Here is a 14,286-nt window from a genome sequence, read left to right as displayed (position 1 = left end):
TAATGCTAATAAATCCCAAAAGGAATAATCCCATAGTAGCTTCAAATGGAGTGAGGTAGGGAGTGTGGACCCCAGGAGGGCATGGTGACCTGGGCAGGAAGGGAGCAGTTCTCAATGGCCAGAAGCAAGTATAGAAGCAAAAGGCCAAGAAGGTAGTTGAAGTGGTGACAAGCCTTGAGACAAACAACCTTGTCATTTCATCCTTTCATTACCCCTGAGAAACACATCACAGCCTTTGAAAAAATTTATGAAAGTGCTGGGGATTTTAAAGGGATAATAACTCCCCCCAAAATTGGGAATATCTCAGAAATAATACACTGTGAAAAAATAGAAACCATGGAGACAGTAAAAGAAGTTTAAAAGCATTAAATACAACTACTGTAAATATTTTTATGTTTATTTCTTTTCATATTTTCCTGTGTATGTGTAATTTTTAACAAAGTGGAAGTCATGCTGTAAATACAGGTTTTTAAATAATTTTCCTTAGTTGAAAATACATTTTGAGTATGTTTTCACGCATCAAGTATTCCCCTGCATCATGATTTCTCACACCTGTCAAAACCTAATTCTGATTATACAACCACAATAATCTTGATGAGAAAGAATAGGGAGAATACTTCAAGAAACTGGCATGTTCCTGTGAGGAGCTCTTGCATATATTCCACTTGGAAAATGGACACATTTACAACCTGGCAGGACAGGATGCTTGCTGAGTAATGCATCTCAGTGCCAGCTGCAAACTTGATCATTTTGTCCCGTCCATGATGATGTGCGTGACAGACCTTCAACTACAGAGAGCATGACTGATGAAGGGCCCTAGCTGCTGTGCTCTGAGGTCCTATGCCGAGTTTGCTCATTTTCCTTGACTCCTCAAAATCAACCTTACTTTGCTATCTGAGGTCACTCACAGCCTCTCCAGTTGCAGCCCCAATTTCTCTTTGTACATGCTCCCTCCAATGAAATACTTGTACATTTAATCCTGCATCAGTAACTGTTTCTCGCAGGACCTGGACTGACACGTTGATCAACAAGGGAGCAGATGGAGGCTGGGGTCAGAGGTCTACAGAACTGTAGAAGTCACCACTGAGCCATCAGCCCAGGAAGCTGACCCATAATGATCCTGAGCGACTGTGGTTCCTGATCTACCGGTACCTGGTCAGAACACTTTGGCCTTGCTAACGCTCTGGGGTTGGCAAGAATCCAATCCATCTCTTGGATGCCAGTAACTAACACTATAGAGAATGTTTTTCCCTTTTATACAGCATATGTCTTAACTCGCTTATCTTGTATGACACTGTCCAATTCCACTCACTCAAAGGCCAACCCAACTGAGCAGCTACATGATGATTGATAGGTAGACAGCATCAGTCCATCCAAGGTTGTGATCAAAGCCATTGCTCTCAATATCACTACCACTCCCTGCCAATAATTATAGCAAGAGCTAATATTGATTAAACATTTACAGTGTACCAGGTCCTATACTAAACACTAATTCATGGATTATTGTATTTGATGGTTATGGCTACTCTGTAGGGTAACTCCTTTTTGTTCCCAGAGAGAAATTAAGTGTTTGATGCAGGTTACATATTTAATTAATGGCGACGTTTAAAATCAGCTCACAGGAAACACATTCATCTTGGCTTTCCTTCCTCAAAATATGCCCAGGTAAGGACTTCAGGCTTTACTCACACCACGCACTTGCTTGGCGGTGGCCTTCCCCAGCCCCGACTCTCTCACTCCAAGGTGGGAATTGGTGCTCAGTGGCGTGGACTTGGGTAAGTGCTCAGGTCTAAATTCTCTTGCAGCCAAGTTTGTAGTTGAGAAGGCAGCACATGTGATCCAGTGTTTCGGAACCAGTTGTAGAGGAACTGGGATTAGAGGAATGCCAGTCCACTTTGTTATTTACAATTGAAGATGCCATGCTCATCAAGGATTTAATGCAGCAGTCATGGGCTGGGAGCACAAAAAGTAACAGAAATGATTTAGGTAGGACTTTCCCAAGAAAAATCCAGCGTGTTTTTTCCCAGAGACAAAGTCCTCATTTGGTCCACTAATAGCAACCACTTCATAGCCTGGTGTCTGCTTTAATTGCTGCCATTCTTCCTGCAGCAGATGAAGTAGCCTTAGCCATGCTTTTCTGACTTATGGGTTGCATATGAATTCGCATTCTACTGCTGCTTCCACCCCCTCCATGTCAGCTCAGCCAGCACCTGGGCACACACAGGCCATTATTTAAATCAGTTGGGAAACTAGTGAGTGTCTCTTTAGCCACTCAGCCCTTGCTGGGGATAGGTGCTCATTAGTTAGGACTCAGTACTACAGCTGGAGCTGAGAGCTGAGCTGTGTCAGGGCTTGCCTTGTGGCTGCTGGCTGCTCCGTTCTGCTCCTCTACCTCTGCATCTCCATCCTGGGGTCTCCATCTCTGTAGTGTGGTGACTAAGCTGGCCATACCTCCAGAAGTTCACTCCTGGTGCAGGCATGTGGCTTAGCAGGTTGAGCCACTGCTTGGGATCCTGGTTATCCCGTAATCTCAGTGCTGGCTCGAGTACCCACTACTCCACTTCTGATCCAAATTCCCGCTAATGTGCCTGTGAGGAAGCAGATGATGGCCCAAATGCTGGGGCCCCTGTCACTTAATGTGGAAGACCTGGATGGCGTTCCAGGCTCCTGGCTTCCGCCTGACTCAGTACCAGTTGTTGCAGTCATTTGGAGAGTGAATTGAAAGATGGAAAGTCTCTGTCTTAATAAAACAGAAAAAAGAAAGAAAGAAAAGTTCACTCCTGTTAACAGTGAAATCAAAGCAGGCTAGCAGTTCAGTCTCCAAAGTAGTCACAAAGAAGCAAAAAGAGTGGAGCCTGCAGCTTTTAAGCTGAGGGGATCTGGCTCCTGCATTTCAGAGGATCACCATACAAAGTTCCCAAACGGAGAGAGAGCCCGAGACATTTCTGGGAGGTGGGACTCTGGGCAATTCGGAAGGTCTTTATTAGTCACTTACTATGTACTCTCAACTGGGCTAAGTGCTGAAGGAAGAGGGTAGAGAAAGGAGGCAATACACACCCACACACACACACACACCAACCCCAATCACTATTTATCCTGTAAGTCACTGGCATGCCTTGACTCAGCACTCAGAGGAAACGGATGAATGAGGTCCTGCCCTCAGCTGCACAGCAGGGAACTGAGTCCGAGTGCCTCAGTAATTGACCCACATTCATCCAGAGCTAGTAAACGGCTACACCACGAAAGGCGCTGCTTAAGCAAGTTCTGTTTAGCGTTCATATACATGTAAATATAGAACAATTTTAGTTTACATTACAACAGGATATATGTCCGCTTAAAGTAATAAGGGGCTAGTGCTGTGGTGTGGTGGGTAAAGCTGCTGCCTGCAGTGGCAGCATCCCATGTGGGCTCCAGTTTGAGTCCCTGCTGCTCTTCTTCTGATACAGCTCTCTGCTATGGCCTGGGAAAGCAGTAGAAGATGGCCCAAGTCCTTGGGCCCCTGCACCCACGTGGGAGACCTGAAAGAAGCTCCTGGTTTCTGGCTTCGGATCAGTGCAGCTCTGGCTGTTGCAGCCATCTGGGGAGTGAACCAATGGATGGAAGACCTCTCTTTCTTTGCCTCTGCCTCTCTCTCTCTCTAACTCTGCCTTTCAAATAAATAAATAAATAAATAAATCTTTAGAAAATTAAAATAAAGTAATAAAACCCAGGATTGATATGCAAGCCCTATGGGCACCAGTTCTTGTACTGGCTGCTCCACTTCCAATCCAGCAGCAGAAGATGGTCCAAGTCCTTGGGCCCCTGCACCCATGTGGGAGACCCGGAAGAAGCTCCTGGCTCCTGGCTTCAGATCCGCTCAGCCCCGGCTGTTGTGACCATTTGGATAGTGAATCCGCAGATGGAAAACCTTTCTCTCTTTCTATGTCTCTGCCTCTCTCTGTAACTCTATCTTTAAAATAAATAAATAAATCTTAAAAAAAAGAAATGCACATTGCTAATAAATGCCACAGTGCAAGCAGGGGTTGGCCAGGAAGGAGAGAAGTGGAGACATCATGGAAGACTCCTGGAGAAGCTGGAATTTCAAAAGTGCTGGGGGGGGGGGGATATTTAGGACCTGGATAAAGAGAGCAAAGTGGAGGATGTCCCAGGTGGGAAGAATGGTGCAAATAAAGGTGTGAGGCTGACAACACTCCTGAGGCAAGCAGGTGGCTAGGAGCAGAGAGAATGTAGCACAGAACAGTGACTCTCAATTCCCCCTGCTTGTGACTCAATATGATTCAACTCAACAAGTACTGAAGTACGTAGAAGTCCTTTCTATGGGCTTGGTAGGCACTGGGCTATACAGGTGGGATCTTGCAATGAACAAAACATATAAAAATATGTTTTCATGGAGCTTGTATCCTTTTATAAAAGGGATTTCACAGAGTTCAAAGTTCCCCTTATCCTTTTTTCCACGAGATGTTTACTTTACAAGATGCATGTGATACTTACATTTATGTACATTAATGATAATTCATTACTCAATTCTAATTACTACTCCCTGGTGAGAACAGAGATGTTGACAAACATTGATTATTTAAGATGAACTACAGAAAACTCATATCTTCAGATGAAAAGTAAAAGATTTATATGTTATTTTTCATTGCTTCTTTTTTCAAATTTAAGTTATACAAGTTTCATATATTTCATACATAGAGATTTAGGAGAAAAGTGGAAATTCTTCATCTTTTAAATATTTATTTATTTATTTGAAAGGCAGTTATGGAGGGAGAGGGAGAGGGAGAAGGAGAGGGGGAGGGGGAGTGAGAGGGGGAGCGGGAGGGGGAGAGGGAGGGAGAGAACGAGCCTCCATCTAATGGTTCACTTCACAAATGCTTGCAATGACCACAGCTGGACAGGCTAGAGCCAGGAGCTGGGAACCCAATCCAGGTCTCTTTCATGGGTGGCAGGGACCCAAACACTTGGGCCATCATCTGCTGCCTGCGTGGTGCGTTAGCAAGAAGCTGGAACCAGGAATGGAGCTGGGACTTCATCCTAGACACTCTGGCATGGAATCCAGGCATCCCAAAAAGTGTCTAACTGCTGCACCAAACACCTGCCATCCCCCACGTTTGAATTCTGTTTTCCAGGAACTTTTTGAAGACTTTACATATTACAGTTGTAACACCTATTACTATTTGTAACTATCCTACTAATTGCTGTGTTTACTTGTTTATTGCCTAATCCTCCACCCTTCCCAAGAGGGTATGCGTCATGGCAGCAAAGGCTGAAGAGGATGATCTTACTGGCTATCTAACTTTCATTCATCTTGCTCCTAGCAAGATCCAAGACTCATGACTGGGGGACACCCCCAATACAATTTTGAGCCTTGTGCTTGGAGTGAATATGTTGATTTCATTATGTCCTCCAAGCTCAGTTGCAGAATTTAGTCCGCTTCTGAAGTTCTACTGTTCGCCTTAGAAATGGGAATATACTGAGGTTTCAGATGGTCAAGTGAAGGTGAACCTAGGAAACTTGCTGTGAAGCCTGGGGCACAGTCACCCTCTTCTCTGGGTGTGAAGATCTGGGGCTTGCAGCTGGCACAGCCATTTATGTCTAGGACAGGGACACTTAACGCTGCTGCTTGGGACATTTTGTGAAACCCGAAGATAAGGTGTACAGTGCAGAGAATAGGACAGAGGGACAGAAGAAACTTGATGACATCATGGAGCTTCAGATAAGGAGTTGTCTGAGGCTCAATCTGTCTCTACATTTCAGTTACATTAATCAGTTTGTGCTAGATTTCTTGCCATTTGCAACACGAATTGTTTGAGACAGAGACATTTTTTTCCTTATTGCTGTATCTCCAGTGTCTTTCTTTTTTTTAAAGATTTATTTATTTATCTGAAAGAGTTACACAGAGAGAGAAGGACAGGCAGAGAAAGAGAGAAAGACAGAGAGAGAGACAGAGGGAGAGAGGTCTTCCATCTGCTGGTTCACTCCCGAATTGGCTGCAACAGCCAGAGCTGCACTAATCTGGTGCCCGGAGCCAGGAGATTCTTCCAGGTCTCCCACGCAGGTGCAGAGGCCTAAGGACTTGGGCCATCTTCTACTGCCTTCCCAGGCCACAGCAGAGAGCTGTATGGGAAGCCGGGACTCAAACTGGGATGCCGACACTGGCGGTGGCCTTACCTGCTACGCCACAGCGCTGGCCCCTCCAGTGTCTTTCTAAAACAATGTCCAGCATGTAGTAGGAACTCAGTATCTGTTTATTGAATAGTTAATGAATGAGTGAAAAAGGATGTTGAAGAAGTGATCCAGGGGTGGATGTTTGGTGCAAAAGCCTCTAGGAGATATGCCTGGGAATGGAATGGTTGGGTCATAAAGTATGTGATGATGTAAGTAACTGAGTTTTGTTTAATGTTGAAACAATTTCCATCTCACCCAGCAGTGCAGGAGCATTCCCACTGCTCCAAAGACTTATCAACCTATCAGAAGACTGAATCTTCTCCAATTTCATGTCTCTCATTGTGGTTTTCATTATCCTTCAGTTCAAATATTCCATATTTTATCCAGGGTTCACTCCTCAAATGCCTGAAATAGCTAGAGCTGGGCTGGGACTGAAGCCAGGAATCAGGAATTCAATCTAGGTCTCCCTCCTGGGTGACAGGGTTCCAATCACTTGAGCCATGTTTAAGCATTAGTTGGAAGCTGGAGTCAGGAACCGGAGCCAGGATTTGAACCAGGTGCCCTGATGTGGAATGTGAGAGTCTTCACCAGAATCTTAAGTGCTAAACTAAATACTCTCCCCTCATTATAATTTATATCTCATCCATTTAGAAATGTGCTTCTTAATTTCCAAATATACCATCTATTCCTCTTTTGGCTATTGATTTGTAGCTTTATTGCACTGCTGGAACATAGGGTGAACTCTGTGATTCTGAAGATAGAAAATTACTTTAAGCTTTAATTTTAAAAATGTTCTATGTATGTTTGGGGAAAAGTGTGTATTCTGCGGTTTTTGGATATTAAAATTTCTATCTGTCCCTGGTGACTATTTTGTTGCATGCATTATTTAAATAAATCTTTTGTAGTCTTTTGTTCCTGTTCTAGGGATTATAGGGAGGGATATTTTCAAAATCTCCCCTATTGTGGGCTTTTCTCTTTCATTTTGTAGGTCATTTGCTTATATATTTTTGAGGCTATGATGTTAGGAGATAAAAATTTAGAATTGCCATATCATTCCTGTGATTTAATCTTACTGTTATTACAATGTGACCTTCTTCACTTTTAGAAATGCTCTGTGCCTCAAATCTATACTAACAAATAATAACCTAGCTAAACCAAATTTCCTTTCTTTAGCATGTTCATAGATCATGTTATTTCCATTTTTTTGCTTTTAACTTTTCTGTGTCTTTATATTTCTGGCATGTTTCTTATAAACAACACTTAGTTGGCCGTTTTTACTAATCTAGTCTGAATGTCTTCCTTGTTCACTGGAGCTTTTAGTCCACTTAAGTTTGATATAATTAGTGATCCACTTGGATTTATATCTACCAGATTATTTTGTGTTTTCTATTTGCGTTAGCTCTTCTGCTTCTATTTGTACAGCTTCTGTATTTTTAATCTTCATTATTTTAGATGGATTTAATATATTTTATCATTCCATTTTCCTTTCCAGTAATTTAGAAGTTATAAAATTGGTGTTTCTTAAAAGGTTGTTTTTGAAATGGTAACATGCATGCTTAACTTACCAAAAATATTTAGACCATATTCTTACTCCCTTAGACAATTATTAGACCTTAGACCATTAACTGCATTTACTCTTCTTGTGAGATATATAGATTTGACATATGTTTAAGTTCTATCCTGTTATTTTAATCCCAAAAGGCATATAACTACATAGTCAATATTAAACTCCCAATCCTGGATGGCTGTGAGCTCAGTCTTTTGTCACCCACACTTGAGGAAGCCACAAAAATTCATATTGCTATTCCACAGATTCTGTGAATGCCGAGTTCGGAAAGACTATTAATGCACATCCACCTCTCTGAGTTCCAGCCTTTGCTGATATTTTGGCCTGGTAATTGCTACCTCTTTTGCCAATTCTTTGATACTCTTAAGAAGTGTTGAATATTTCATTCAATGTTTTTGGTTTATCATATTTTTTTAAGTCAAGAAAGTCTGCCAATGTATTCTGCTATATCTCCAAAAATAAACTTGACCTTGTCTTTACACAATTTTACTGCAATTTTTCTTAACATTTTTGGCATATCTGCTTCAACCACCTTTAAGTTGTTCCTTTTTTGACTCTGAGTTTAACGCAGGAAAGCCTCTTTTATGCCTCCCTGTTTACTCATTGTGTGTCAAAACAAATCAAATTATCGCAGTCATGCCTAAAATGCAAAAGAGGAATGTTAGTGTTACACTTGAATCAAGGAGAAATTAATAAATCATGGTATTCAATTATACAATCAACCAGTGCCCAAATTTGTTTAAGTCCTTGAAACTATTCAAAGGTCTCTTCAGAATCTGGACTAAAGTACCTGTCTACCGTTCACATCTTCCTCTAATTAGCCCTACTTTTCCTTAAGTACTGCAAGCACTCAAATGAAAAGAAAAAGGCTCAATGTTTTCTATTTTTACAGCAATGTAGTTTATTTACCCAAAGGAACTTCAAAAAGTTAGTGGGAAATGTAATTAAAAGACAATTTGGGCCAGCGCCGCGGCTCACTAGGCTAATCCTCCGCCTTGCAGCGCCGGCACACAGGGTTCTAGTCCTGGTCTGGGCGCCGGATTTTGTCCCGGTTGCCCCTCTTCCAGGCCAGCTCTCTGCTGTGGCCAGGGAGTGCAGTGGAGGATGGCCCAAGTGCTTGGGCCCTGCACCCGCATGGGAGACCAGAATAAGTACCTGGCTCCTGACATTGGATCAGCGCGGTGCGCCGGCCGCAGTGCGCCGGCCCGGTGGCCATTGGAGGGTGAACCAACAGCAAAGGAAGACCTCTCTCTCTGTCTCTCTCACTGTCCATTCTGCCTGTCAAAAAAAAAAAAAAAAGACAATTTTATTTTGGTGCAAAAGATTGAAATCTATGCAAAGTCTTTTCATGCATTTTCATGCAGTTTCTAGATACAATTCTAAGGATTTAATGCTATTCCCTTCCTCTCTCCCTCTTTCACTCCCACTATTCCTCCCTCCCCCTTCCTCCCTTTCTTATTCTCTTTTTATCCTTCGTTTTTAGTTTTTGACATAACATTTTTATTTTTTAAAGATTTATTTATTTCTTTGAAAAGCAGAATTATAGAGGCAGATGCAGAGAGAGAGGGAGAGACGAGACGGAAAGAGAGAGAGGTCTTCCACTCTGGCTCACTTCACAGATGACTGCAACAGCTGGAGCTGTGCTGATCCAAAGCCAGGAGCCAGGAGCTTCTTCTTCCACGTGGGTGCAGGGGCCGCAGGACTTGGGCCACCTTCTATTGCTTTCCCAGGCCACAGCAGAGAGCTCGATCGGAAGTGGAGCAGCCGAGACTTGAACCCACTCCCATATGGGATGCCGGCACTGCAGGCAGTGGCTTTACCAGCTATGCCACAGTGCTGGCCCTGAGATAACGTATTTTTAATTAACATTATAGTCAAGGATGTAATGCTCCACTAAATAAAGAGTTAAACAAATAAATAGTAAAAAGATCCTAGTTTAGCAGGAATGTAGGCAAAGGCTATAAATAATAATAATCAAATGGCCGGCGCCGTGGCTCAATAGGCTAATCCTCCACCTTGCGGCGCCGGCACACCGGGTTCTAGTCCCGGTTGGGGCGCCGGATTCTGTCCCGGTTGCCCCTCTTCCAGGCCAGCTCTCTGCTATGGCCAGGGAGTGCAGTGGAGGATGGCCCAGGTGCTTGGGCCCTGCACCCCATGGGAGACCAGGAAAAGCACCTGGCTCCTGGCTCCTGCCAGGATCAGCGCGGTGCGCCGGCTGCAGCGGCGGCCATTGGGGGGTGAACCAGCGGCAAAGGAAGACCTTTCTCTCTCTGTCTCTCTCTCTCACTGTCCACTCTGCCTGTCAAAAAAAAAAAAATAATAATAATAATCAAATGAAAAGATGCCCATTTCACTAATAGAGCTTTGTGAAGACCTCATATACATGAATTTTTAAAAATTGTCACAAAATAAACTTATTTTTAAATTCTATTTCTATTTTCAAGTCCCCTCACATTTTGGTTAATTCCTGTAGGATATTTGTACTACACTTGATCTTAGCCAAAAGGCCGAGAAGCGATCCTGTAGGATATTTGTAAAGAGTCTGAGATTATCTACAACCTCATATATGAATCTCAGGAACATGATCTGTTTTTAAAATAAGATCCACTTGTAAATGTTTTTTTCTAGTCTTTTTTTAACTTTTATTTAATAAATATAAATTTCCAAAGTACAGCTGATGGATTACAGTGGCTTCCCCCCCAAAACTTCCCTCCCACTGCAACCCTCCCAACTCCCACTCCCTCTCCCATTCCATTCACATCAAGATTCATTTTCAATTATCTTTATATACAGAAGATTGATTCAGTATATACTAAGTAAAGATTTCAACAGTTTGCACCCACACAGAAACACAAAGCATAAAGTACTGTTTGAGTACTAGTTATAGCATGAATTCACATTGTATAACACATTAAGGACAGAGATCCTACATGAGGAGTAAGTGCACAGTGACTCCTGTTGTTGACTTAACAATTGACACTCTTGTTTATGGCATCAGTAATCACCCTAGGCTCTTGTCATGAGCTGCCAAGGCTATGGAAGCCTTTTGAGTTCGCCAACTCTGATCTTATTTAGACAAGGTCATAGTCAAAGTGGAAGTTCTCTCCTCCCTTCAGAGAAAGGTACCTCCTTCTTTGATGGCCCGTTCTTTCCACTGGGATCTCACTCGCAGAGATCTTTCATTTAGGTCTTTTTTTTGCCAGAGTGTCTTGGCTTTCCATGCCTAAAGTACTCTCATGGGCTCTTCAGCCAGATCCAAATGCCTTAATGGCTGATTCTGAGGCCAGAGTGCTGTTTAGGACATCTGCCATTCTATGAGTCTGCTGTGTATCCCGCTTCCCATGTTGGATCGTTCTCTCCTTTTTAATTCAATCAGTTAGTATTTTCAGACACTAGTCTTGTTTATGTGATCCCTTTGACTCTTAATCCTATCAGCGTGATCAATTGTGAACTGAAACTGATCACTTGGACTAGTGAGATGGCATTGGTACATGCCACCTTGATGGGATTGAATTGGAGTCCCCAGGCACGTTTCTAACTCTACCATTTGGGGCAAGCCCGATTGAGCATGTGCCAAACTGTACATCTCCTCCCTCTCTTATTCCCACTCTTATATGTAACAGGGATCACTTTTCAGTTAAGTTTAAACACCCAAGAGTAATTGTGTGTTAATTAAAGAGTTTAACCAATAGTATTGAGTAGAATAAAAAAATACTAAACGGGATAAAGTATTATCTACAACCTCATATATGAATCTCAGGAATATGATCTGTTTTTAAAATAGTGTTTTAAAATTTTAAAACACTTGTAAATGTTTTAAAATTTTAAAAATTATTTTTATCTACTTTACAGGCAGAAAGGGAGAAGGAGAGGGAGAAGGAGAGGGAGAGGGAGAGGGAGAGGGAGAGGGAGAGGGAGAGGGAGAGGGAGAGGGAGAGGGAGAGGGAGAGGGAGAGGGAGACATGGTGGTGCTAAAACCAGGATCCAGGAACTCAGTCCAGATTTCATATATGGGTGACAGGAACTCAATTACTTGAGCCATCACCACTGCCTCCCAGTGTCTGCATTAGCTCGAAGCTGCAATCAGGAACCAGAGATGGGACAAGAACCCAGGCACTCGAATGTGGGACATGGGCATCCTATAACCAATAGGCTAAAAGCTCACACCCTGTAAATTGGTTTTTAAAAATGTATTAGAGTAACATTATCACCATATTAAGGGACATTTTTATAAGAAAATGTTTTTTTACCATGTTTTTAAAAGATTTTATGTATTTGAAAGGCAGAGTTACAGAGAGAGAGAGAGAGAGAGAGAGAGGGAGAGGGAGAGGGAAGGAGATGCAGAGAGAGAGAGAGAGAGAGAGAGAGAGAGAGGTCTTCCATCCGCTGGTTCACTCCCCAAATGGCTGTAATGGCCAGAGCTATGCCAGGCAGAAACCAGGAGCCAATGTCTTCTACGTCTCCCACTGGTGCAGGGGCCTAAGCACTTGGGCCATCTTCCACTGCTTTCTCAGATGCATTATCAGGGAGCTGGATCAGAAGCAGAGCAGATGGGACTCCAGCTGACACCCACATGGGATGCCGGCACTGCAGGCTGTGATTTAACCCACTATGCCACAAGAAAACGTTTTAAAATTCTACCAGCTGAATACAAATATTTTCATTTCCCCTCACCCAAACATTTTGTATACACTTACAGAATTTACTTAGTTATCATCATGGTAAATATACAATTCTGTATTCTCCTTTTATAAATACTCCTTATTGTTACACAGCTTCTTGTCTATAATTTCCAGTGTCTTCCTATTATTCCAAGCTGCTGTATTATAATTTAATAATTTCCCTACTGTTGAACATTTTAAACTACTTCAACATTCTTCTCTTTGTACTGCTATAACTGGGTTTGTGCATATCTTCTGAATTGTTGCCCTAGGAGAAATTTACCAAAATGAGTTTACTCAGTGTGAGACTGGTAACATTTTATAGATCCTGGTAGAAATCAAACCCTAAAAATATGGAATCGAAGTATAACGATACCAGTACCTATTAGGTATATGTGTTTCCATTAACAGCAATCTAAAAATTATTTTCTTTTGTTTCTTTGTTGAATAATGTGTATGAATGATGTATTTATTCAATATACTATAAGGTATTTGATTCTTAGTGACTTAGGCATTGGGCCAGATGCTTTGGACACTGAGTTGAATAAAATATGGGCTTTACCTTAAGGGAGTCAGAGTTTTGTGACATTTTCATAGGAACATAAATGAAGAATGTATTTAAATTCTGAGTTTACTTCTGTTTTCCTGTAACATAGACATTTCATGCAATTTTTTTCCTACAGAACACACACAAGTTTCCCAAAAGAAATGGTACCTTGCGTTGGTTTTATTTAATCTACATTCACTTATTATGTTCATTTGCAACATGCTTGTTTATTGTTATAATCTCTCTTGTATGTATTGTCAGTTTGTTTTATTGAACAGTATTTTCAAATAGTATTTATAGTAATATTTTTTAAAGATTTATTTATTTTATTTGAAAGGCAGAGTTACTGAGAGGAAGAGGAAGAGAAAGAGAAAGAGAGAGAGAGATCTTCCATGGGATGCTGGCACTGCAGGCTGGGGCTTTAACCCGCTGTGCCACAGCACCAGCCCCTATAGTAATATTTGTGTCAGCTTAGTATCATGATGATGCAAAGCTAACAACCACAATAATATCCTAGCATCCACTTTTCTGGAAGAATAAAATAAAGGATCATGATGTTGAGTTGACAAGTGAAGGTGTTGGTAAAAGAGCATGGTTGTCTATCTCTGAAAGAGTGGCAAGAAGTCATTTTGATAATGACTTAAAAAAAAAGATGTGTAGAGTTTCTTCATGAATCCATACTCAGTTTTGCTGTAGTGCTTGGTTTTAAAATCATTTTATAATTTGCAAGGATTCGTTATCCTTAAAATGTGGTAGAGTACTTCCCAAGCTCTAGAGCAGATTCTTGAGCTGGCTCTTCACGGATTAATGACAAGTAGCATGAAGTAGCAGAAAGAGCATGGACTTTGGTGCCGGAGAAGTCTGGGTTCAAGCCGTGCTTTGATCACTTGCAGCTTATGAGAAGTCTTTTAAAAACTTTGTGGAAAAATGCATATTATGAAAAATATGCATGAATTTCAAAATTTTGCATCAAAATATATTTATTTTAAGTTCTATTTTCCAAGAGTTTCATGAGGTTCCCTCATATTACCTTGTTTATATTTCTACTTCCTCAGAGCCTGCTCTATCATCCATTCTGTGAGAGTTAATCATACCTACCCCTGGAGAAAGTGTTAGTTTTAACTTATATAACATATGTAAAACATTTAGCATAGTACATGGTACATAACAGACATCCCATAAAACCTAGTCTTATTATTGTTGTTGTTGTGGGGTTGGGATGATAAGACACAATTCTAGGAAGGGCTAGTTCTGTTCTCCCTGTTGATTTTAGCATGAATTAACTAACGAATCCTGCCAAAGAGATTCCCCACACTGTAAAAATGGGGAAAATTACTTTAGAA

At 41.7% G+C, this 14,286-nt stretch overlaps 1 pseudogene; it reads right to left on the bottom strand.

Annotated features, from left to right (window-relative positions):
- Positions 1–10,128: 10,128 nt before the first annotated feature.
- Positions 10,129–10,254, bottom strand: LOC127485087 (U2 spliceosomal RNA; annotated as a pseudogene).
- Positions 10,255–14,286: the final 4,032 nt, after the last annotated feature.

Source organism: Oryctolagus cuniculus, chromosome X (assembly GCF_051225735.1).
Source record: "Oryctolagus cuniculus isolate XC-2025 breed Fujian yellow rabbit chromosome X, ASM5122573v1, whole genome shotgun sequence".
In the NCBI taxonomy this organism is placed as follows: domain Eukaryota; kingdom Metazoa; phylum Chordata; class Mammalia; order Lagomorpha; family Leporidae; genus Oryctolagus; species Oryctolagus cuniculus.
Note: the sequence above shows the minus strand (reverse complement) of the source record. Positions and strands in the feature narration are given on the sequence as shown.